This window comes from Nycticebus coucang, chromosome X (assembly GCF_027406575.1).
Source record: "Nycticebus coucang isolate mNycCou1 chromosome X, mNycCou1.pri, whole genome shotgun sequence".
Classification (NCBI taxonomy): domain Eukaryota; kingdom Metazoa; phylum Chordata; class Mammalia; order Primates; family Lorisidae; genus Nycticebus; species Nycticebus coucang.
Genome location: NC_069804.1, coordinates 15,807,832 through 15,833,976, shown reverse-complemented (window position 1 = coordinate 15,833,976; position 26,145 = coordinate 15,807,832).

Sequence of the window (26,145 nt, the reverse complement as noted above, 5' to 3'; positions counted from 1 at the left end):
TAGTCCCAGCCACTTGGGAAGCTGAGGCAGGAGGATCACTTGAGGCCAAAAGTTTGAGGTAGCCATGACCTGTGATGCCATGGTACTCTATCATGGGTGACTGAGTGAGACTCTGTCTCAAAAAAAAAAAAAAACAAACAAACATTGGCTGGGTGTGATGGCTCATGCCTGTAATTCTAGCACTCTGAGAGGCCAAGGTGGATGGATCACTTGGGCTTAGGCTTTTGAGACCAGCCTGAGCAAAAGGGAGACCCCATAGAAAAATTAACCAGGTGTAGTGGCAGGCACCTATAGTCTCAGCTCCTTGGGAAGCAAGAGAATTGCTTGAGTCCAAGAGACTGAGTTTGCTGTAAGCTATGATGATGCCAGGGCACTCTCCCAAGGGTGACAGAGACTGTCTCAAAAAAAAAAAAATGCACCAATGACATCCTAGACTCTAGATTTTATCTCTGGCACTTTTTCTTTCCAATCTGTATGTGCAAGAAATGGAAAAGTGAGGGAATAAGAAAAAGAAAGAGGCTCAGCACCCATAGCACAGTGGGTAGGGCGCCAGCCACATGCACCGAGGCTGGTGGGTTCAAACCGGCCTGGGCCAACTAAGACAGCAATGATGACTGCAACCAAAAAAATAGCCAGGCGTTGTGGTGGGCGCCTGTAGTTCCAGCTACTTGGGAGGCAGAGGCAAGAGAATCGCTTAAGCCTAGGAGTTTCAGGTTGCTGTGAGTTGTGATGCCACAGCACTCTACTGAGGGCAACAAAGTGAGACCCTGTCTCAAACAAACAAAAAAACCAATTCCAGAGTTTGGAGGTTCATCTGGTGGGATGCTCAGATCAAGGATGGATTAGCATGACAGTTAAGGACTCTCAGAGATCATGGAAAACCTTATATACACGTAGATTGTCATCAAGTAGAAAATCTTTTATGGAAATACTATGGCACATAAGCCAAGTTATTTAAGAGACCATAATAAATTTGATGTTTCCTTTAAAAAAAAAAAAAAAACAATGAATGAGGCTAGAAGTTAGAACGTTTGCTAGGATTCTGTGGCTTTTCTTGGAGTGAGACATTTTATTCGTCTCTGAGCCAAAAACAGACCATGTATTTTTCAGGAATGGTTAAAGTTCAGCAGTCAGGCCCGGGGGAGACAGAATACAGATTAGGAGCCTTCACCTTCATATCCTTTGTGAAATGAGGAGTATAAAAACAAACCAATAAAGAAATCTGTGGCCTCCCCTCCCAAAAAATAAATAAATAAATAAATAATAAAAATAAAAATAGCCAGCTGTTGTGGCGGGCGCCTGTAGTCCCAGCCACTTGGGAGGCTGAGGCAAGAGAATCACTTGAGCCCAAGAGTTTGAGGTTGCTGTCAGCTATGATGTCACAGCACTCTACCGAGGGCAACAAAGTGAGATTCTGTCTCAAAAAATAAATGAATGAATGAATGAATGAATGAATAAAAATATTAGCTGGTGGTTGTGGCAGGCGCCTGTAGTCCCAGGTACTCAGGAGGCTAAGATTGCTTGAGCCCAGGAGTTTGAGGTTGCTGTGAGCTAGACACCACAGCGCTCTAGCCTGGATTACAGAATGAGACTCTGTCTAAAAATAAATAAATAAATGAGTATAGGTTCTGTAAGTGGGCCACTTGGGTTCAAATCCTTACTTTGTATATTAGCTATGTGACCTCTGACAAGTTACCTGGCCTTTCTGCATTTCTTTGTTCATAAAATGGGGATGATAAAAATAGCAAAGAATAACGTCTACCTCTAAGGGCTCTTGGGTGGCCTAAATGGGGAGTTTGTGTATTTAAAATATATAAGTCAGGCCTGGCATGTTGTAAGCACTCAATAAAAATTAACTATTGTGATCTTATGTCTTCCTCATTAAGTGAACATTTTCTGTGTACTGGGAAGCACGTACTGTGTGCTTTATCTTGGTCATAGATCTTAATTCTCACCACCCTGTGAGAAATCGGTCCCATTTTATAAAGAAAAAACAAAGGTTTGGCAAGTCACAGAGTTAGTAGAGGTAGTGATCTGATTCCAGAGCCCATACATCTGTGCTGTCATGAAGGAAGAGACTGTAACTATTTAAGACAGTATCACTAGGGAGCTAGTGCAAGACCAGTATGTAGTAGGTACTCGGAAAATAATTTTTGCCCTGAGTTTAGAAACAAGTGAAGTGCAAAAGAATTTCAAAACTTGCCCAATTGCACCACAGACAGGACAGTTGGGATGGAAACTCGGGCCCCTTATAGGGGCTATTTTCGTCCCTGGAATAATCTTGACTTTATCCCCTGAGAGAGATGGAAGTGTGGAAAGGAGACAAATTGCTGAGCAGGTGCTGGAAAACTACAAAACTCAAATAGGTTGCTTGAGTTGCTTTGAAGATCAATGACCAACAGAAGCTAAAAGGAATGCATTTATTCATACAAAACTTGTTCAGCAGAGTTTCTGTTACCCAACCAGACTAGGGTGTACTCGCCCAGTGCAGCAAAGCCAAATGCTGAAGCCAAGAGTGGCGGTGGGTAAAGGGGGCATTTTTATCGCATGGCACTGTCTAAGGAGAATGGGCAGCTAACACCTAAGGCCTGAACTCTCTGATGATTTACAAGCAAGGGTTTTCAAAGGCAGGGGAACCTAGGTGGTTTAAAAGATCATTTGATTAGCTAAAAGGGATGCCATAAGGGTATGACTTCTCTCTAAGCCCTTCAGGGAGAAACTTCGAACAATGAACAGTGTTCAGAGTTCAATTCCTCAGTTTTCCCTCAAGAATTCAGTGCAAGTCTGTAGTTTGTTTGAGAGGTGCTGAGAACATGAGTAGGGAAAGGGAAGGTGATTCAGAGAAGGGAAGGTGTCCAATACGGAGTCATTATCAAGCCATCTACCCGCAATAGGCAAATGGAAATCAATCCTATGGGAAAGCTCTGGAAAATGGTAAAAAATATAGGTCTCAAATTTAACCCACATGAGGGAAAGGGAGTTGAATTACTATACACCAATGCCAAGAGTCATTGATTGAGGGCTGCTCCCCGTGGTGTTAATTCCTTGGTGCTTCAAACCTGCCACATATTGGTGCAGAGTGGTCCCCGCTGTCCCAGAAAAAGCCATCAGGCCCGGAGATACAGGTGCTGCCATTTGGAAGTCAGTTGGAGCATTGTGAAATGCAAAGAGAATATGGGATATGGACAGGGAACCACCAGAATCTGCTAAAAAAAAAAAAAAACTAGCTCTTTTTTGCTGCTTCCTGCTATAGCAGCTCAGCAAGAGAAAAAAATTACCAGCTTGTCCAACTGGGGTTGTTGGGGGGAGGGTGTGCAAGTGCACAGTCAGTTCCCAAAAGGGGAATGTCGGAGCCAATGGACCCCGTCTATGGTTAGAATGTTGATATGTGGCCCACGTCTGCACATCTAAACCCCAAATTCATTTAACTGGATTCCTGAACGATTATGGGAAAAGGAATAAGAGAATCAGTCCTTGGAGGATGGGGGATGGTAAGAGGAGAAGGCTCAGAGGAAGCGTCCTATATGTGTTATTAGAGTTGTTCTTAATCTCACAAGGAAAGAATACATATATTTTCTGAAATATCACTGTGTTTTTCAGAATCAGTGAGGTCATGGAAACCGTAATCTTTGCCATGTGCTCTCACAGCCACGTGAGTCATGCTAATGAATGGGGGCAGGAAGGGAGGAGGGCAATGCTCTGGTGAATGTGGTGAAATCCGACTTGAGGCTGGCAGCTGGAGGGGGATGGCAAAGCATGTGGAGACCTTGGCAGTTGTTTTTGCATCCAAGGCTTAGGTCTGAGGTTGATGGACTTCTGATCTTCCTTTCAATTTTCCTGAGACCTGGGCCTTAGAAGCTGCCCATATCCCCCAGAGTGTGGAGTGGTGGACAGCAAAATGTGCCATCACTCTTAATATGACCTATCATCACCAATGATTGGTGGGTTTTAAAACAGGGTTTGGGGTATAGAGAGTCACATGTTACTTCCATTTTTTAATCAGTTTCTCAAACAAAGGGGCTACGATGCTACGGTGGAATTACAGCAATGTGGACCTCAGGACGCCACAACAGACATTCATTAGCATTTGGCGGTCTATCTCTAGAGACAGAGTTAAAATACTGAATATGCTTTCAAACCTTTATACTATCTTTATTCCAAAGACATCTACAAATGGCTAGGGAAGGTAGATTTGTGCTCTGTGTCTCTGCAATCCTGAGTCACTTTCTCTCCGTCCCTTTGTCCTTCCCACCTTCCCTGGTTCTCCATGTAGAAAATGTCTCTAAAGTATAGAGTGAGTCTGTGTATATTTGCATAACAGTAGTTCTCTATATAAAAATAAATCCTGAATAGATTGCTCCACTGTATATATGTATGAGCAGGCATGTCATATACACAGATTTATTTTTCTAAGAACGAATGTCTTAATGTTTCTTTTCCTTGAGAAAAATCACCAACTGCCAGAATCTCAAATTCCACGTAGGACTTTGCAATAACAAAGAAAATATATGTAAAATCCACAGAGAAATAAAATATAGTGAGGAGTCAAATTTTCGTTTCAAATAGCCCTGAATTTCTGAGATGTCACAAGTCAAGTAGAAGGCTATTCTTGGAATGGCTTTGTCCTTTATAGTAGGTGAATAGTCTTCAAGACACTGACCAGTGTAATTGATTAAGGCTCATTCTTTCCCTCAAGAAAAGAGCTATGGCCACATGATTACTACAGAACTGTGGAAAAACACAGCTTTGGAATCAGATTATCCTCAATTCAAATCCAAGCCCAGCCACTTACTTGGGCAATTTTCTAAACCTCTTGGAATCTTCTTCCTCCATAAAATAGAGCTATTCAAACATCCCACAAAGGGTTTATTGTAAAGATCAAATACAGGGTGGTCATGAAGTTCATGTGCAATTTAAAACAGTGTACAATTTTAAATTGCACATGAACTTCATGGCCACCCTGTATTTAAGTCCAACCCTTCTCTGGAATCATAAAGTTCATGTGCAATTTAAAACAGTGTGCAAACACCTGGCACAAGGTGGGTGTCAAGAACTGCAAAGAGCCTCAGATTTGACTCTACTTACAAACAAGCTAGCCTGCCACAGTTTTATGAATGGTGGTAGAAGACATGAGTCTCCTAGGTCAGAAATGAAGGCTAGTTCAATTCCAGATACTCATAGAAATAATAGTAGCCATATTATCACTAGTTTTTGCATCAGTTTCCCCAGCCCCAATTCCCACAGGGTAACCCAAAGAGGGCCAGCATATGCAAGGGGGTTTATTACAGAAAAGGAACCCAGAGCTTAGGAAACCTGAATCTTTTACAATGGACAGTAAACATGCTCCCGAAGAAGACATTGCCTTAATCATAGTAGATGACAAGCATGTTGATCCTTTGCTCTGGAAAGAGATACGCTTGTGAATTGTGTTGGGATGAACATTCACATGCAGGTGTCTTTTTGATACAATAACTTCTTTTCTTTTGGGTAACTACCCAGTATTGGGATTGCTATATCAAATGGTAGATCAACTTGTAGTTCCTTGAGAATCTTCATACTGTTTTCCATAAAGGTTGTACTAATTTGCAGTCCCACCAACAGTGTATAAACATTCCTAGTAATTATAGATTCATATTCTTCTGAAGCATAAAAGAAACATTTATGATAAAGTAAAACAATCTCTACATTTTGCATTTAAGTCTGAAAAATCTTTATTTTTTTTTCAAAGACAACCAAGCAATAATTATGGAAGAAAATCTTTCTCATTTATTTATTTATTTATTTATTGTTGGGGATTCATTGAGGGTACAATAAGCCAGGTTACACTGATTGCAATTGTTAGGCAAAGTCCCTCTGGAAGAAAATCTTTCAAAACATCAATCATATAGCCCTTATTCTGTTATTCTACTATAATTATTTCTTAAATGAAAAAACAAAAAGATAACTGACATTGCAAATAATGTATACAAGAATCAGAATAATTTGTGGCTGGTCTCTGTTATCACAATGCTTATATCCAGGAATTACTAAAAGTCTGCCACTGATTCTTGGCTGAGACAAGAATAAAATATACTATCTAGTAATTTAAAGTTTAAAGTCCAAACCTTCTCTGGAGTCACTCCATACCAGCTTGTCTGTAGTATTTGCTGAAAATTATAGACAGACTGTTTGCATTTGCTTTAAGTGGCTACCTAGCCTGATTTTATGACCAGCAGGGTATAGAAGACCTCAACAGTGAAGTTGTGCCTTTGCTTCCTTGAGAGCACATTATCTCTGTATGTGTCTTGTTGGTTAACAATCTAAGATGACAGCATTCTATACCTGAGAAAAAGACTGTGGCGCTGCACCTGTAAGTCGTCAGCCTGCTCTGTTCACCTGTGCTTTCTTCTTCTTTGTACTGTAATTTTTATTAAAAGCCTTATGAGAATAAAAGAAAGGGGAGACTTAACACAATAACTAAGAAAATGCGGTGAAGGCCATGTTAACCAGTTTGATGAAAATATTTCAAATGGTATATAAAACCAGCACATTATACCTCATGATTGCATTAATGTACACAGCTATAATTTAATAAAAAAAAAAGAAAGGGGGGGTAAACATTTATCCTAACATCCAAGCTAAGATGAAGAATAAAGTCACTAGAAGTTGTGAAGTACTGGTTTCTATTTGTAATTATATCTACACCAAGAAAATAAAAATGGTCTGCCAATAATTAAAATGTTGAGTTATTTTTATTGCATTTTGTGTAAATCTGAATTCAAGTTAATTATGGTTATGCAGACAGGAATTTTCAAGCCAGAGGGAGAAAGGTTTAAATATTACCTCAACCACACTAGGTATAACATTTTAAAGTGTTTTCCTAGGATAGAAGAAGCAAGATCATGAATTTAGAAGACAAAATTCTTGTCATCAATCATTAGCTGATAGATCTAGAACACCCACCAGAAGTCACACTAGGGTTAATGGCAACTTCATTTCCCAATATGTACATGCCCTTATAATTTTAGCCTCAATTTTTTAAAACTTGGAACATATATTTAGGAAAGGATGAGCTTTGTATGTGGATAAGATTAGAGTGGACAAGGGGTTCTGTTGGACTATTTGCACAGAGCCAAAAAAATCCTCATCCTTAACTGCCAAAGTGCTGAACATTTCACCATTAGTTATTTTTATACCTTATGAATTACCCTAATCAACAATCCTCTTTCAAAATCCTTTCATTAGCTTCACCATATATTTAATGAGTACTCCATACAAGTCATTATGCTGGGGCTCACAGATGAGCTGGAGATAGAAGGTGGGCAGAGATAAGGGAGAAGCAACAAATAAATGAATTAATTAATCAAGTCAGCAACACCTTAGTGTGACTCAGTTTTTCCAGAGGTTTTTTTTCATTCCTCTGGGAATTCGGCTTAATGAGAACCTTGGGTATCCAAAGAGAGAGCAGGAAGGAAAAATAGAAGCTGATAGAAACCGTAAGAGTTCCTTGATTTAACTTGCAACTTCTCCCTCCCTCATGCCCACATTTTAATATTTCACAAGTCAAGATTTATCCTACAATCTATAAATAGATTTAATAAGGCAGTGCATTTCTTCGTTTTAAATTATTAAATTGATCTTATTATTAAATAGAGCTTATTATAATCCATGGCATGTTATACTTAAAGAGATCAGGAATATTTTGGGGCGGCGCCTGTGGCTCAGTGAGCAGGGCGCCGGCCCCATATGCCGAGGGTGGCGGGTTCAAACCCAGCCCCGGCCAAACTGCAACAAAAAAATAGCCGGGTGTTGTGGCGGGCGCCTGTAGTCTCAGCTACTTGGGAGGCTGAGGCAGGAGAATCGCCTAAGCCCAGGAGTTGGAGGTTGCTGTGAGCTGTGTGATGCCACGGCACTCTACCCAGGGCAATAAAGTGAAACTCTGTCTCTACAAAAAAAAAAAAAAAAAAAGAGATCAGGAATATTTTTAATAGAAATTTTTATTGAGGTAATTGTAGACTTGCATGAAGAAATAAGACATAATAGAGAGAGAGGCCCATGTACCCTTTCTCCAGTGATAAGATTTTGTGAAACTGTAGTACAGGCTCACAACCAGGATATTAAGAATCCATAGAGCTTAACTGGATTTCCCCAGTTTTATTTGTACCCAACTGTGTGTTTAGTTCTGTGCAATTTTATCACATGTGTAAGTTTGTATATCCAGCAGCACAGTCAAGATAGTGAACAGTTTAATCACCACAAAATCCCGTCAAATTTCTCTTTTATAACCACACCCACTTCCTCCCACTTATCTTCCCATCTGTAAATACAGCCAACCACTAATCTGTTTTCCATTTCTAAAATTTTGTCATAACAAAAGTGTAATACCAATGTAATCATACAGCATGTAGCTTTTTAGAATTAGGTTTTTTTTTCATTTGGTATAATTCTCTGCAGATTCATCTAAGTTACACGTATCATTATTTGCTTCCTTTTTATTGTTGAGAATATGGAATGTATGTACCATTGTTTAACCACTCACCGATGAAAGGCATCTGAGCTGGTTTTGGCTATTAAACCAGTAGTAGTTATTGAGTACCTACTATATATGTCAGGAACTTTCATATTTCTTGTACAAACTAATTTTCACCCCCAAAAATCTGTGTGAAATAAATATTGGTATCTGCATTCTATAAGTAAAGAAATTGAGGCTCCTTGATACCAATTGACATGCATAGGTCACACAATTGGTAAGTGGCTAGTCAGAATTCATACTCAGATATTCAATTCCCAAGCCTACGATTGCTGTTTATCGGTTTATGGGATGGTTTTTCCATTGGGCTCTCACAGGCATTGAAGCCGGTGCTGGCAAAAATGAGCCCAGAGTGAGAGCATCCCCAGTTTTCTCCATTATTTTCCCACCACACATCAGAACAGAGTTGAGAACGTGCAGTACAATGCTTGGCAGCTCACCTCCTCAACAGATCTCTGTTTCAGAGGTGTCTCTGCTCATCGACAAACCAAATTAACAGGTGAAGCTGAGATTTGCTTCCCCCATCTTGATAAACACTCAACTGTTTCTTATGTTCTTTTCCCGCTTTCTCTTCCAGTTGGCAAATATACCAGGGGAGCAATAGGTAAATGGACACACTGTCATTCTGAAAACAAATGACTGGAAATGCCCTACCGACTCATATAGTCCCAGAAAAAGCTTCAGAGCAGCCCATCTTCCTGAAGAAGGGACACATTCTGCCCGTCGTAAGTCAAGCACAGTGTCTGGGAGGAATGAAGATGCCTGTCAACAAGCCAGCTCTCTGTAGGAACAGCCTTTAGGAGAAATAGGGCACATGGAGGTGGCCTGCTTATGGATTGCAATGCTAGCATAATTCCTAAGTGCCCTCTCCCGATGTAAGTGCTTCTCCCACTAGCCTATCACCTACAATTGCCACTGCCACTCCCAGTCCATAGCCCTGAAACCAATCAGTCCCCTCCTTGGGACAACAGCAAGGAGACATGTATATATTTCAAGAGGAGAATTTAAACCATGATAAGCTACAACCACATACCCACCACAATGGCTAAGACTGAAAACATTGACAATACCAAGTGCCGACAAGGTGTGAAGCAACAGGAACACTCACACATTGCTGGTGGGAACACAATGACACAATCGCTTTGGAAAACTGTTTGGCACTGTCAACTAAAGCTCAACAAATGCATCTCCTATAACGCAAAAAGCACACTCTTGTGTATAAACCCAAGAGACATGAGTGCATATGTCCACCAAAGGATATGTACAAAAATGTTCATAAAAGCCCCAAACTGTAAGAACTCAAGTGTTCATCAATGGGACAATGGATAAATGAATTCTTGAATATGCATACCATAGAATACTACCTGGCAAAAAAGTTGAGACATACAATATGGATGAATCTGACATAGACAGTACGTTAAGCAAAAGAGGCCAAACATATGAAGAATATACACTGCGAGGTACCATTTATATGAAGCTCTAGAAGGGGCAAAATTAATCTCTGGTGACAGAAGTCAGAAAAGCGGTTCCCTCTGGGAAGGAGTGGAAGATGGCTACTGAGAGAAAGGGGCCATGAGGAAACATGGAGGGTGTGAAGTGGTTCTATATCTTGATCTTGATCTGGCTGGTGGTTACGTTACTTGGTTATATAAACAGGTAAAAACTCATCAGGAAAAACACTTAGGATTTGTATGCTTTATGTCCTTTAGTATGTAGACCAAAACTTTCAAAGTTGAAAAAAATATAAGGGAGAATTTCTCCACCATTCACCTCATGGAACACTGATCCAGGCCACCCTTTTTTCCTTCTCATCTATGGATCTGTGGACACCAGGACCTGTGGCAGAGCCAGTTGACTACTCCACCCAACAGATTGTTTGAGGGAGGCAAACTCATACAATAGTAGGCATAATTCGTGGGAAACCAGGTGAGAGATTGGCACTGATCTGAGGCAGGATAAGCACTTCATGCTAAAATGCCCCCAGAGACTTTTCCTGCCTCCTGTTAACAAAAGGATGACTCATGCCAAGGCGGAGATGAAGGAATTATGTGAGCATGGATGATTTCTGCTCCCCTGGAAACTTGAGTTCAAAAGACATACAGAAAAAAAAAGACCTACAGAAACACACACACACACACACACACACACACACACGGGTCTATGTTGGAGAGCCACTGATTCTGGAGTGACTTAAATACTCAAAATAAAAGAGAAAGATTTAAGAAAAATTAACAGGTGGACCCAACTCACATAATACATCCATTTATGGTTTTTATTTATCTAGTATTTTCTAATTTTCATGCAGTGAAATTTACTCTTTGTAGAGTACGGTCCTATAAGATTGAACAAATGCATTACAGTTGTGTCACCACCACCACAATCAAGATACAGTTCTATTACCTCCCCCCAAAAAAAATGCCTTGAGGCACCCCATTGTTATCAGTTCCTTGTCCCACCCTTCAACCGATGCTCTGTTCTCCATCCCCATCGTTGTGCCTTTCCCACAATGCCACACAAATGGAATCTCACAGTACATAGCCTTTGGCTCTGACTTCTTTGACTTAGCAGAAGGCCTTTGAAAATCATCTGTATTGTTATACATATCAATACTTTCTTTCTTTTTATAACCGAGTACTATTCCCTGCTATAGATGTAACACAGTTTGTTTAACCATTCACCAGTTGAAGGATATTTGGATTATTCCCAGTTTTTATTAATTATGAATAAAGCCACTATAAACATTCATGTACAGGTTTTGTATGAACATATGTTTTCATTTCTCAGGCAAATTCCTGTAAGTAGGATTGCAGGAAACATAGGTTCAACTTTCTGAGAAATTTGAAAACAGTTTTTTTTTTATTAAATCATAGCTGTGTACATTAATGCAATCATGGAGTACAACGTGCTGGTTTTATATACAATTTGAAATATTTTCATCAAACTGGTTAACATAGCCTTCACAGCATTTTCTTCATTATTATGTTAAGACTTTTATATTCTACATTTAGTAAATTTCACATGTACCCTTGTAAGATGCACCGTAGGTGTGGTCCCACCAATTACCCTCCCTCCACCCTTCCTCCCCCCTCCCCTCCCCTCCTTTTCCCCTTTCCCCATATTCTTAGGTTATAATTGGGTTATAGCTTTCATATAAAAGCTATAAATTGGTTTCATAGTAGGGCTGAGTACATTGGATACTTTTTCCTCCGTTCTTGAGATACTTTACTAAGAAGAATATGTTCCAGCTCCATCCATGTAAACATGAAAGAGGTAAAGTCTCCATCTTTCTTTAAGGCTGCATAATATTCCATGGTGTACATATACCACAATTTATTGATCCATTTGTGGGTCCATGGGCACTTGGGCTTCTTCCATGACTTAACAATTATAGACTGGGCTGCAATAAACATTCTGTTACATATATCTTTGTTATAATGTGATTTTTGGTCTTCTGGATATATACCTAGTAGAGGAATTGTAGGATCGAATGGCAGGTCTATTTTTAGATCCCTAAGTGTTCTCCAAACATCTTTCCAAAAGGAAGGTATTCATCACAAAATCCCCAAACCAGAGATGTTGGTGTGAATGTGGAGAAAAGGGAACACTTCTACACTGCTGATGGGAATGCAAACAGTTTTCTAAAGTGCTTGTATTATTTTAGAATCCCACTAACAATGTGTGAGAATTGTAACTGCTCCACATCTTTGCCAACAGCTGGTATTGTTGCTTTAAAAAGATTTTAGTCATTATATTAAGTGTGAAGCGGTATCGAATTGTGGTTTTAACGTTCCTTTCCCTAATGACCAGTGATGGTGAGCATCTTTTCATATGCTTATTTACCACTGATCTATCTTCTTTGTGATGTGTCTGTTCACATGTTTTGCCCATTTTTTAATGGAGTGGTTATCTGCTTATAAATTTGGAGAATTCTTTATACATCCTGAATATCAGTTCTTTGTAAAAGGTGTGATTTGTAAATCCTTTCTCTCCATCTATGGTTTGTCTTTTCATCCTCTTAACAGTGTCTTCTGAAGAGTAAAAGTTTTTAATTTTGATAAAGTCTAATTCATCAACTTTTTCTTTTATAGACCATGCCTTTTGTGTCATTTCTAAAAACCCTTTGGATCACAAAAATGTACCCTTAGGTTTTCCTAGAAGCCTTATAGCTTTGCTTTATATTTATGTCTATGATTAATTGGAGGTTACCTTTTTATATAAGTCATGAAGCTGGGTCGAGGTTCATCCTTTTGCGTATGGATATCTAATTGTTCCAACACTGTTTAAAGAAAAGATTATCCTTTCTCCATTGAATTGCCTTTGCAACTTTGATGAAAATCAATGGAGTATATTTGAGTGGGTTACTATATTTTGCCATGTATAATGTATACATTTTGCCCAAATTTTTAGGGAAAAAAATAAGGACATGCCTTATACATGGGTAGTACTAAGTCCACAGCTATATAAAGGTTTTCAATTCTTTTATTTATGCTTATGCATTAAAAGTGTAACTCTAGAAAGCGATGACAGTATTCACATGCAAATAATACCCTGGAATACACATGCAAAATAATACCCTGGAATATAGTAATTGGTTTTGTTGAATTTATGACAGACTGGCAATGAAAGCATTTTTGACCAACAAAGAGCAACGTATTTCTCTTCCTACACTTTAGGTGGGAGTTAGCAATCTAGCTGATATTTTTATGAAATTCCTTTATAATACATATAAAAACAAGTACCTAAATATAAACAAAAGTTTTAATTAAAAAATTAAAACGGGGGAGAGGGAGGGAAGGGGGGAAGGATGAGTGGAGGGAGGGTGATTGGTGGGACCACACCTACAGTGCATCTTACAAGGGTACATGTGAAGCTTAGTAAATGTAGAATGTAAATGTCTTAACACAATAACTAAGAAAATGCCAGGAAGGCTATGGTAACCAGCGTGATGAAAATGTGTCAAATGGTCTATAAAACCAGTGTATGGTGCCCCATGATCGCATTAATGTACACAGCTATGATTTAATAATAAAAAAAAGTAAAAAATTAAAACAAAGATTTACTTCCTGGATGTTTGAGCCAAAAACATGTGCATGGGGCATATTATACATGGCAAAATATAGCTGGAGGCTCCTGTAGCTGCAGTGCCTGCCCAGTGAAGGGGTGGCCGGGGAGGGAGGTTAGTGTGAAGGGGGAGCAATTACCATATTCCAGGGTATTATTTTCCATATGGACATCATTTTTGTAAAGATGGGGTCTTGCTATGTTGCTCACGCTAGTCTTGAACTCCTGATTGCAAGTGACCCTCCTGCCTCCACCTCCCAGAGTGCTAACATTACAGGCCTGAGCCACTATGGCTAGCCAAAATATTACTGTTTTTAATTTTTTATTTTCAATTGTTTATTGCCAGTATATAGAAACACAGCAAATTTTTGTGGGTTTGCCTTATGTCCTATAACTTGCTAAACTGACTTACTATTTCTAGAAGGTGTTTTTGTAGATTCTTTAGAATTTTCTACATAATGACGTCTTCTGTAAATAAAAACAACTTTATTTCTTCCTTTCCAATTGGGATGCCTTTTTATATGCATTTTAAGGACAATCACTAAAATTGGCTAAAATTTTCCCTCCAAAAGCCAAACTGTGCAATTCTTAAGATGTTGCCTATCTCTCATACTGCACACGAGTAACTAAAACTGGAGACCAACTAAAGCTCCAACATTGGTCATTACAGGTTAAGTTTGGCTGTAGTAACAAATCGCCCCAATACCTGAACAACAAATATCTCTTACAACAAAAAAAAAGTTTATATCTTGCTCTCAGTACATGTCTATCCATCATGGATCTGCCTTTCATGGTCCCCCAGGCAGATGAATCAGCCACTGTCTTACTTGTTGCCTGTGGCTACGCCATAGCCAAGGAGAATTCCAGAAAATTTGCACAGAAAATTCAATAGTCTGGTCCAGAAGTGACTCACATGCATTCTACTCACAAATCATTGACCGGAACAAGTCACATGACCCCACCCCAAGCCACTCTCAACAAGGGGCTAGGAAATGCAATCCTACCCAATGCCTGGAAGTGGAGAGCCAGAAATAGTGAAGAGCTCTAACGACTATTAAGGAATAAACACACACACAGGAACGTAAGATGTATACAAATCATTCTCATGCAAGCTAAAATGCGGTATATATCATTAGAGAGATATAGAAAAAGCACAGTTGGATTCAAGAGAAGCTTTCCCTTGTGTGAGCTCAGAGGGGTCCTCAAGCAACAGGAAACTTTGAAACTAGGCCTTGAAGATGGTAAAATTTAGACATTCAATATGTTTCTATTCCATAACATAGTATATTAGTTAAGCAGGGATTCTGAAGTCATGCTGTCTGGGTTTAAATCCCTGATCTTTCCAGAACTAGCTGTGTGACCTTGAGCAAGCCACTTAAATTCCCTGTAAGTTTCCCATCTATACAAGGAGGGTAAGTAGTACCTACTTTATAGGTTGGTGAGAGAATTAAATGAGTTAATATTTGGAAAACTCTAGGAACAGTGCCTGGCACATAAGTGCTATGAATGGAATACACAAATATACACACATGTCCCTGGTGTCAATAAATTATAAATTCAAAAGTCCACATAAGCCCTTTCCTTGAGATTTTTAAACACAGAGACAAGATGAGAAAAAGAAATTAGAAACTGAGTTATCTTTGGCAAAATGTACCCTTGATTCCAGAGAACAAGGTCTGCAAACTGATACTGATTTCAGTATTTGACAGCCAGAACTTCAGATCATATCTCTCAGCTATAGGTCAGCATTTTCCTTTTCTCTGTCCAGAGATAGCCAGGGCTGAATATACCAGCTTAGCCTTTCCTCAGAGATTTTTCTCCCTGACTTTGGAGATGATGGACATAGTATTTAGGAAAGTTTGTTTGCTGAGCTATGTGAAGTTAAACCTTCACTCATCACCTGCCTGGGGATAGCCTTGAGTACCAAGGAGGAATAGACACCTCACAGAACAGAGAAGCATGTGAAAAGAAGAAATTTGCTCCGCAACACACTGTTAGGAAAAGGGTAAGACCGGCACCAGGAGACGTCCATGTCTCTCGAAAGATGAGCGACTGAAGAAATACTATTTCCACTATGAATGGGAAAATGATAAAGCTCACAAGAGGAATAATAATGAAAACTTTCATTGGTTTAACTTGCCTGAATGAGTAAAGCTCTTTCAAGTATAGTCCTAGGTTTGGTTCCCATAACAACTCTTTAAGCAATCCAGGGATAAGAGTATTCACTCCCATTTCACAGCTGAGAAAACTGAGGCTCAGAAAGGTGAAGTGACTTGTCCATGACAGTGCAACTAGTAACAGAGGAAAAACTTGAACTCAAAGATTCTTCTACCCCATTGTGATTCACTCTAAGGCCCTGTTTCAAAAAAGGTACATAGCATACTACCAGAGGGGTATAAAATAATATAATTTTATATTTATTTTAATAAACTGTAAAACAAGGACCAACTAATGATTTGAACTAAAACATTAGTCAATTTCAAGAAAATCTTCAGCAATTATTGGCACAGATGGTACATGAAGGAGGCAAAAATTGTAAAGATGGTTCCCAAAGGACTGAAGCCTGCAAACTGCTATAAAGTGGTTGGAAAGAACAGTGACTTGGGTATGGGCATGCTTTGCATTATGTGACTTGATCCTAGCCACTGAGTTCTCCCAGCTTCAGTTCTATACTGTGTAGAACAAGAACATTAGTTGTAGTAATTTCTGGAGCCTTCCCAACTGGAATCTTATAAGATAGAAGCTGAGTGTTATGTCCAAGAAGAATGTGAAGGGCTGGGTCTCTCTGGCTGTCTTCTCCTGCAGTCAGCTTTAATTTGCCTGAAATAAAGCTGACAGGAGGCTATCATATTCAGGACACATTCCTCTGTGTCAGCCACTCAGGGTCTCTTTTCTCAGGAGCTTCTAAGTAGGACCCCTTTAGCAGCCTGAATTCGACATGGGAATTCTCCTTCCCTCTCCTTGGCTATGAGCCCTGGCCCCACAGGATGAACAGAAAGGAAAGGAAAAGCTTTCTGCAGAGCAGCCTCCCATAGCGAAAAAGCAACAGAGAAGATTTGTAAGGATTCCAGCAGGGAGGAGATTAGGGCAGCAGGAGGAATGGAATACATGATGGGCCTCCTAGGAATGGGATCAGGGTCAGTGGGAAGGTTTTCTGGAAAGAGCCATGATTCCCATTTGAATGTGTCTTGGAAGTATTTATGGGTGGGTGGGACAATGGCAGTTCTCCTACCACTGAATCAGATCAGCACCCTGACCAAGAAAGTATGAGAAGGTCCCCATCAACTACTAGAATTATGAGAAAATCCAGGACCACCCTGACCAATTATCCTCTCTGTTCCTCAGTTTCCCCATATGTGAACTCGATATAATAACTGTAACTGTCGCCTAATGTTATGGTTGGGATTCAATAAAATAGTATGTGTTGAGCCTGGCATGTGATAAGAATACTATACATGTTACTGATTATGTTTAACCAGACATCAAGGACAATGTTAACTTGCAGTTAGACAAATACAAGTTGAAATCCCGGCTTGGCCACCAATGAGTCTGATAATTGGGCTTTGGTTTTTATCAACAAAATATTGATACTAATACTCACCTCAGGAGAGGGCTGTCATAAAGACTCAATTACATAATAACATAAAGCGCTGAGAATGTCCACGTATTTGAATCATTCAATAAAGGAAAGTTGAGAGAGACAAGTTGAGTTGCACTCCCCAAGTCCTCTCTCGAGAAAAGACTCCTTACCTCAGCTTCTGGGAGTGCTGCTAGCTGGCACCATCCACTGTAACCACCTTCTGGGACTATGCGTCCTCCCACTTGGGGTGTCCCCAAGATATTCAGCACAGCACTGCAAATGTTGTAGGTCATCTCTGGAAATGTATTGATGGACTCATTAACTTACTGACTTCTGAAACACAGAATACATTTCAATGGAATGTACTTTGATACAGTTCAGGTGCGAGAAGGGGAAAAACTCCATGTAGCCTAAGTTCAATTCCACAGCAGGGATGAAGTTGCCCTTGCCAGCATCTCTCGTCAACTTAGAGGTTTTGTTTTGTTGTTTTTCTGTTTGGGGGGGGTTTTTTGTTTTGTTTTGTTTTTTAAGATAGGATACAGACCCCTGGCTTTTAGGAATCCAATTTAGTTCTTGTCAAAAATCCCTCCACTCTCTCCCCAGGCCTGGCTCGGAGGGAGGACACTCACTCTGAGCTGACCTCGTTTCCAGTCAAGACCGCCTGTGAAAATGCAATCTTGGCAGATGTGCCCTTCCAAGAAGATTTTTATCTTACAGAACTTGACAGATTTTCGGCCTCACTCTTTAATTTGAAGTTTCTCAGATTACCCGCTCCCCTCCCGCCATTCCAGCTTGGGTAATTTTTCTCTAAAGCGACAGTTTCTCAGTTGGTGGTTGCATTCCAGAGTGGGTTAATGTGAAAGGCAGAATTGCCACATCTTGAATAACTTAAACCAAAGTGAAGACTGAAAATGAGATTGACCAGAATGTAGCACAGTCTTGGGCTTTTAAGCAGTACTTTCCACACAGCAGTCCATGAACCAGGGCCAAAGCTCTGCTCCCATGGAGTCATAATCCAATAGGGATATGTGAAAATGCAATACTGGCCACCATCCTTTGCAGCACCTCTCATCAAGAGGAGGAGCTTATTTCTGCACCAGTCCAGTGCAACAGAAGGGATACTGCAATTCACTAAGACTTCCACTCTCACACTCTTGGTACACTACAACTGCCATGTGAACAAGCCTGAGCTAGCCTGAGAGAATATATGGAGAAAAACATGTGCCAGTCAGTGGAGAAAAGCCCCACTGCCTCAACCTTCTCAATGAAAGCCATGACAAACCAGCCAGCTGCAGCTGACCTGTCAGCAAATAGCATAAGCATGAACAGGCTCAGCCAAAATCAGCCAAGCCTGGCCCAAGCAGAAGAACCACTCAGCTGAGCCTAGATCAAATTAGCAACTTACAAAATCATTAACAACTGAATAAATAATGACTTAGGCCCCTGAGGTTTGGGGTAGTTGGTTACATAATAAAATTGATAAAGAGGAGACTAATTGATATAGGGGATACAGAAAGTAAAGAGGAAAATAAATGAATGACCACGATAACACAGGTTGTGACATGTACCATAAAAGAAAAAAACAAGGTGTGGTAGTGGAAAAGGACTATGGGTGACAAAGACAGACTAGGGAAGTTTCAGTGGTGGGCATGAGAAAAGGCCACATTCTGGAATTATTTTAGAGGGAAAGCCTCCTCACAGCACATCCTCTGGCCTGAAACCCAGTTTAGTTACTTGACCCATGTATCTAATAAACTTTAAGTCACAAGTATTGTTTTACTCCTCATATGCTTATTCCAAATTTTTATTGAGAAGGTTTTTGTGTTTAAGTTGGCTAATAATAATTGTGTATACTTAGTATACAATGTGATGAATAAGTGTATCATTTTCCTCCTATTTTATATAGGGTTTTATTATTAATTATAAGTACTTAATGTTTTCCTCACAATTAAAAAAGTGGATAAAACATAAATCCATCATCTAGCTAAATGTAGAATAGAGTACTTGTTTCATAATTTTTATTTCACAATTTTGTGACTAGGATTCAAATTTCCCCTAGTAAGTTCTCTGAAGGCAGAACCTATTTCAAAGAACATTCCTCCTTCGAACATTTTTCATCAGAATTCCCATTATTGTATCCCCAGACATCCTCATTTGCTTATAAACCACTTACTTAAAATGTTATTTTTCTTAGAAGCTAATTTGTTAACATTTGTTTGTTCAACAATTATTAACTGTATAATTTGATGATTCAAATCATGCAGTCTAGAGCTAGTTTTCCCGGTTCAAATTTCAACTTTGCCATTTATTATTTGTATGACCATTGGTATGTTGTATAAATGTTGCAATAATAGTACCTCCTATACAATGGTGTTGTGATGATTATAATACTCAGTACAACCCTGGTACACAGTAGGTGCTTTGAGTTAGCTATTATTGTTTATTATCAAATACCTGTAGGATGCCAGTCAGTGGGCTACATGTCTTTATTAGTGTGACTTTTTGAAAGGTATGAGAAAACATTTCATTTAAACATTAACCAAAAAAATCATATTTCAGATTTTAACTAATTCAGCATTCCCATCCTAATTTACGACTGTGTGAGTTCTAACTATGCTTCTGCTGCCGTCTACTAATGTCTGACTCTCCTGCTCACCATCCTTGTGGACAGCACCAGCCTTGAGTTCTCAACTGTGGATTGTGTACATAAGAAAAAAAAAAAAATAAAGAAGTTGACTGATGACTCCGTACTGAACCTCAGAGTCAAAGCATTCTATAATAGACATACTCTTATTTGACAATGTGAACGTTACTTTTTTGCATTATTATTATTATTAATGCAATTTAAAAAATTTACGCATACTGCTATGCTCTCTACAAAGATTCTATGGCTGTGATATAAAAATGATTGAAAATGTTGCAATAAAGCCATGGAAATGGATCATGTTATAAATTACTCTTCAACTTGTTTTTCTATCTTAACAATAGACATCTTTCTAAGGTAATTAACATAGACCTAATTGATTCCTTATAGTAACGGCATAGTCTATGGTACAGATAAGATACACAATTTATACAACCATTTCTCTATTGACTAGTGTTTTGGTCGCTTCAAGGTTTTCCCTCCTACAGCCAAAGCACAAAGACATCCTTATACATCTATTTAGATATTGATGATTTTACATTTATAGGTTATATTCAGAAATGTAGGACTCCTGGGTCCCAAATGTTGTGGTTACCTATTACCACTCCACAACTTACTGGCTTAAAAAATAACAATAATTCATTTATACCCTAATGTCTCCTGGAAGGACTCAGGAGGGATACATTATCTCCATTCTCAGTGGTGTCATTTGGGACAGCTCAACTGGAGGCTGAAAGGTTCACCCTTCAAGATGGTTCACCCACATGGTTGGTAAGCTGGTGTCAGCTGTCAATTGGAAGCTCAGTCAGAATTTTGGCCCTCCTAGTTGGGCCTCTCCACAGGCTGCTTGGGCTTTCTCTCAGCATGGTGGCTTGGCTCTAAGAGTGGGTATCTCAAAAGTACCAAGCAAAAATTGCATGATATTTTTATCAGCTAATCTCAGAAATCATGCAGTGTCACTTCCACCTCATTCTATTTGTGAACACAGTCACCAATCCACCTACCCAGATCCAAGAGGAGAGGAAAAAGACCCCATCTTCTGATGTGGGAAGCAAGGCTCTAGAAAAAAACATGTAAGATGGAAGGTACTGCTACAGCCACCTTTGGAAAATACAGTCCTGCCAGACAAGGATCACATAGTAAGTGATGAAACTAATATGAAAAACCTGGTCTGTTTTTCATTCTATAATGTGACGTTATTTCATTGGTATGTGAGTGGAGTCATCTCCTACAGTTGGATTTGGGGTATGCAAACCAAGTCAGGAAAAGACTGAACAGGGAAGCCAACTGTGCACTGAACCTTGGGGAAATCAACCTCCCAGAATTATCCTATCACTTCAAGAGCCTGTCTTTGATCAGATGCCTCTCTGCCCATAGAATAGCAAGATTAAGGACAAGGGGCTAGGGCTTCCTAACTACCTTGGCAACCAATCCCCTTTGGGGGCCTGTCAGTCTAACACTGTGACTCCCACTCATCATTCACCACCCATCCCAGAAGGAGTTATTCAACGGCAATACATTCAGTCATCAGAGAAAAAAGGGAAACGCATCTCGGTTCTGCTTTTTTGTCTATGCTTCTCTTCTTTTTATGGTTTTGCTTTGACAGAATGGAACAGTTTAAATCAGGAGACTAAAAGAACAAAAGGTCAACTGGGCAGGAAACCTCCCTACCACACAGATGAACACAGTTACATGGTCAGACAAAGCCCCTAAGGTGTGTTATTGTACAAAGTGAGGCCACAAGTGCATTTGAGAATGTTAATTATTTTTAATGCCCTTGGATTTAGGGCCTCCTGTATTTACTGAAAACATAAACCATGGCCTTCCTCTATGGCTATGTTTATTTGGGTGGGGGGGTTAGTACTTTTAGTTAATTTCATCTCCAAAGAACAATCCTCATCTCCACCTTCCATCCTCCTCCCCAACTCCCCACAGCTTGGCAGCTGACCTCTTAATGGAGGTTGTCCACTGCTTCATTCATTCAGGAAAATTAGGCCCATGGAACTAAGACCAGACCCTTACAGTACGTGCATTCTTGGTCAAGGCCTAGGGCAACTTCTCCCCACTCCTGATATCCTTTCAGAGTCATGTGAGCTATAGGTAGGACACCACTTGACTCTAGATTACTCTGTACTCGTTTCCCAAATTCACAGGCTTAGGGTAGCATATTAAGCCACCAAGTTTGTGGTAAATGTTTAGGCAGCAATACAAAACTTAAACAGCCGATATTAACCCTAAGACAGGGATTTTAGTTCAAGTGATTTATTGTGGGGGCAGGATGGGGTAAGCGGAAAAATCCAAGCAAGGTATCATCTCTCCTGGAGACTAGCTCCAGCCTGATCCCACTGGGAGCCCATTGGAGGGGGACATAAATAGCAACACAGGGTTAGTCAGACATCAAGGCAAGGCTTTCATATTCCTGGGTCAGTCATTGATCAAAGTCTGTGGGGGTTGTGGGGAGAGGTGTGAATGGCAGAGGGGCACAGTGTGCAGAGACAGGAGCAGCTATGAATTGTCAGCCAACACTCCCAGGGGCTGGAGAACGGGGACCAGGACATAACTTTGGGCCAAGCAATCCTCCAGTTGCCTCATGGGTATTCCACAAAGACGATTTTTTTTCCCCACAATTTCAGGGTGAATCTCTCCTGTGTCTTCTCAAGAGTATGACTTTGCCCTAGTCAGCCCAAGGCATCTATTTGCAGGGAGACGGAGATAGGGTGTGGTAGGGTAAGGAGAGATTGAGATTTTGTAACAGAGGAAATGTGGAGAGAAAGGATCAAAGTCATATTTGGCTTTGGACATTCAAAATCACATTATGCCACAGGCAAGGGGCTTGCAAGCCAAGAGGTTGTCTTGAGGAAGAATTTTCCAGAATCATTTGTAGCCAATAGTGAATAATCTTGGAAGACAAAGCTCCTGGGTTTTTTACTGTAGGGCAAAGGGGTGGCCTTTGTCTGCTGCAAGGGCATAGCTGCCAGGAGGAAGGAATCATGACAAAGGGGAAAGAAAAGCAAAGCCCACCCCTTTTCCTGCCTAAGAATTTGTGCGAAGTAGGAGAGTGTGAGGTGAGAAAGACACAGAAAGCCTGTGTCCTGAGCTCCCCTTTCTGGGAGGCGTGATAGTCACACTGAGAGACGAGAGCCTCTGACAGCTTTCGGCCGGAGACGCCATCTTCCAGTAACTCACCAAAATGACAAACACAAAGGGAAAGAGGAGAGGCGCCCAATACATGTTCTCTAGGCCTTTTAGAAAACATGGAGTTGTTCCTTTGGCCACATATAAGCAAATCTACAAGAAAGGTGATATTGTAGACATGAAGGGAATGGGTACTGTTCAAAAAGGCATGCCACACAAATGTTACCATGGCAAAACCAGAGAATCTACAATGTCACCCAGCATGCTGTTGGCATTGTTGTAAACAAACAAGTCAAGGGCAAGATCCTTGCAAAGAAGATTAATGTTCGTATTGAGCATATTATCTAGGAGCCAAGATAGCTTCCTGAAATATGGAAAGGAAAATGACCAGAAAAAGAAGGAAGCCAAAGAGAAAGGGACCTGGGTTCAAATGAAGCGCCAGCCTGCGCCACCCAGAGAAGCCCACTTTGTAAGAACTAATGGAAAGGAGCCTGAGCTCCTGGAACCCATTCCCTATGAATTCATGGCGGAATAAGCATCTAACACAGCACGCAGGAGAACCAAGAGAACCAATGGAACCGTGATATTAGGTGCTGGAACCTATTCCCCATGAATTCACAGCATAATAGTCATACAAGGTTTTGTCACATTCAATGGCAAGGCACCTCCCTGTGCTACTGGAACATTTTCCCTATGAATTCATGACATAATAAGTATTAAAAACAAAAGGCTTGGGCGGCGCCTGTGGCTCAAGGAGTAGGGCGCTGGTCCCATATGCCAGAGGTGGCGGGTTCAAACCCAGCCCGGGCCAAAAACCACAAAAAAAAAAGAATCCAGCAAAAACAAAAGGCTAGTACTACTGTAAAAAAAAAAAAAATAGCCTCTGACAAACCCAAAATGGTCACCTTGGATGGCACCATGGCATTAAGCAGAGGAATCCCTGGTCTTTCCAAACTGCCTTCAGTCCCTGTAGGGCAGTGGTTCTCAACCTTCCCAATGCCACAGCCCTTTAATACAGTTCCTATGGGTCACGACCCACAGGTTGAGAACTGTTGATGTAGGGTATTCTAGGTTAAGATCCAGGACACTGTCACCTTGCAGTGGTCCACACAGAGGCCTCAGCAGACACCCAGAGGTCTACTGTCATCAGGAGCCCAGGGGAGGCCTGATTATCCTGGGAGGGCCATAGGACTTGATCACACGAAGAGGAAGCTCACATCCCAAGATGCACCAGCAGAAGGTATCAGCCTAGCTTCTGGGAAAGGCTGAGTCCTTTTCTTCATGGAGTTGGAGAAGTGATGAGAGACAAGTTTTCACCAAATGAAAGTCTGAATATCTTCTAAAATGCCCATTTATATTATCACAATTATAATAATCTAAATGTTTAAACCAGAATGGACCTTTCATTTAATATTATCCCACCAATAAGGTAGGGCTCTAGCAGACTCATTAAAGATCAAATAAAAATAACTTTTTTGGTCCATGAGCAAATGACTTTAATTCTGCCATACGTACAAGGAAGAGGTTTAGCCAAACAGTTTTGCTCACAGTTTCTAACTATAAAATTCCATGATTTTTGACCTGTCACAGAAAGAGCCACCCTAGCTGAGAACAATTTAAGGCAACCCCAGGAGAAAACAGGGCCTCCCTGGCTCTCTGTGGCGAAGCTGCAAGTCTCCTGCTCTAACTTTTGAATTCCAGGACCTGGCTGGGTTTGCAGAACTCAAGGTCCTCACTTCTGGGCTACACACTCTGGCCTGCGCCCTCCAGCACCATGCAGAAGCACTGTCTGATCCCCTTCACCCTCCTTCCTCAGGGACTTTAGACTCTTCAGGACCCATTTGTGCCTTTATCACCAAGAAAGCGAGCAGAGGAAAGAGGAAGCCTCTTTTGGTAATTCTCAGAAAAGGCCTGGTGGAGAGAAGGGGAAGAACGCTGCTAACTTCCAATGAAGTTTGGAGACAGCGTGAGTTCTGTTGGCTCACCCAATGCCACTGCACTCAGCGTACTCAGAACACAATTGCTCTTTCCCCATGGCCATGTCTTCCCCCTGCTTTTCTCTACACCTCAACTGCTTTTCTTCAAGTGCTTCACTCAAATGCAACTTCCCGAAGGAAGAAATACAGGACAACCCGTCCGGGCTACATTCTGTCCTTGCTGCTACACAGCATCCACCTGGTAACACTGCAGTGCGTCTGCCTCCCCTCTTAGACTAAACTCCTCAAATTCAGGGGCTGCCTTGATTTCAACTCAGTGTCCCCAAAACCTGGCACGTTGAAGATATTCAATAAATTGTTATGCACTAATTGGGAACCAAGAGACCACTGTCAGTAAGCACTTGGCTGATGAAGGTGTGGTCCACAGGCCAGCAGTGTCAGCATTGCCTGGGAGCTTGTTAGAAATGCAGCATCTCACCCCTGGATTGCTGAGTCAGAATCTGCATTTTAAGAAGCCACATTGGAGCACGTAGCTCTGCTACATGTATATAGTTCTCCATTATATGAATCTACCATAACTTCTGGATCCATTCTATTGTGGTCAAACATGTGGGTTGTTTCCAGTTTGGGGCACTAGGCATTTATGAATATTCTTGCAAAGTCTCCTTGTATCTGTGTATAGAGTTTTCTCAAGGGTATATTCCTTGGGATGGCATTGCCAGTTTCTGGGGTATGCCCGCGCCCATCGTTATGCCCATGTCCATCGTTCTCCACCGGCAGTGTGTGCGGCTTCCTACTGCCCCACATCCTTGTCTCGTGGATTTATTTGTTCTAGTTACTTCCATCCTTTTGTCTCTTTTTTAGTCATGGTTCTAGCTTCATGCCCTTGGTTTCTTCCCCAGATAACTCTTCATTTCTATCGCGTGATTCATTCATTCAGCAAACATTTACTAAGCATCTAGCCTGTGCCCAGACATTGAGCTGGGCACTAGAGCTTAGACAAACACGAGACATGGGCTCTTCCCTCAAGGGACTCAGCCTACTGAGTAAGAGAGACATGTAAACAACTCATTTCAAAATAATGTGGTTTAGGCAACAATAAAAATGTGTGCAAGGCATTATGGGAGCAGTGAGGAGGGCACTGCAGGGCTTGAATCCAAGAGACCAACAAGTCAGCAGACAGGGCTGGGCAGAGAGGAGTGCCAGCTTCTTAGACACTGTCAATACATATTACACACACATACACACGCACACGCGCACACACACACACATGCACGCG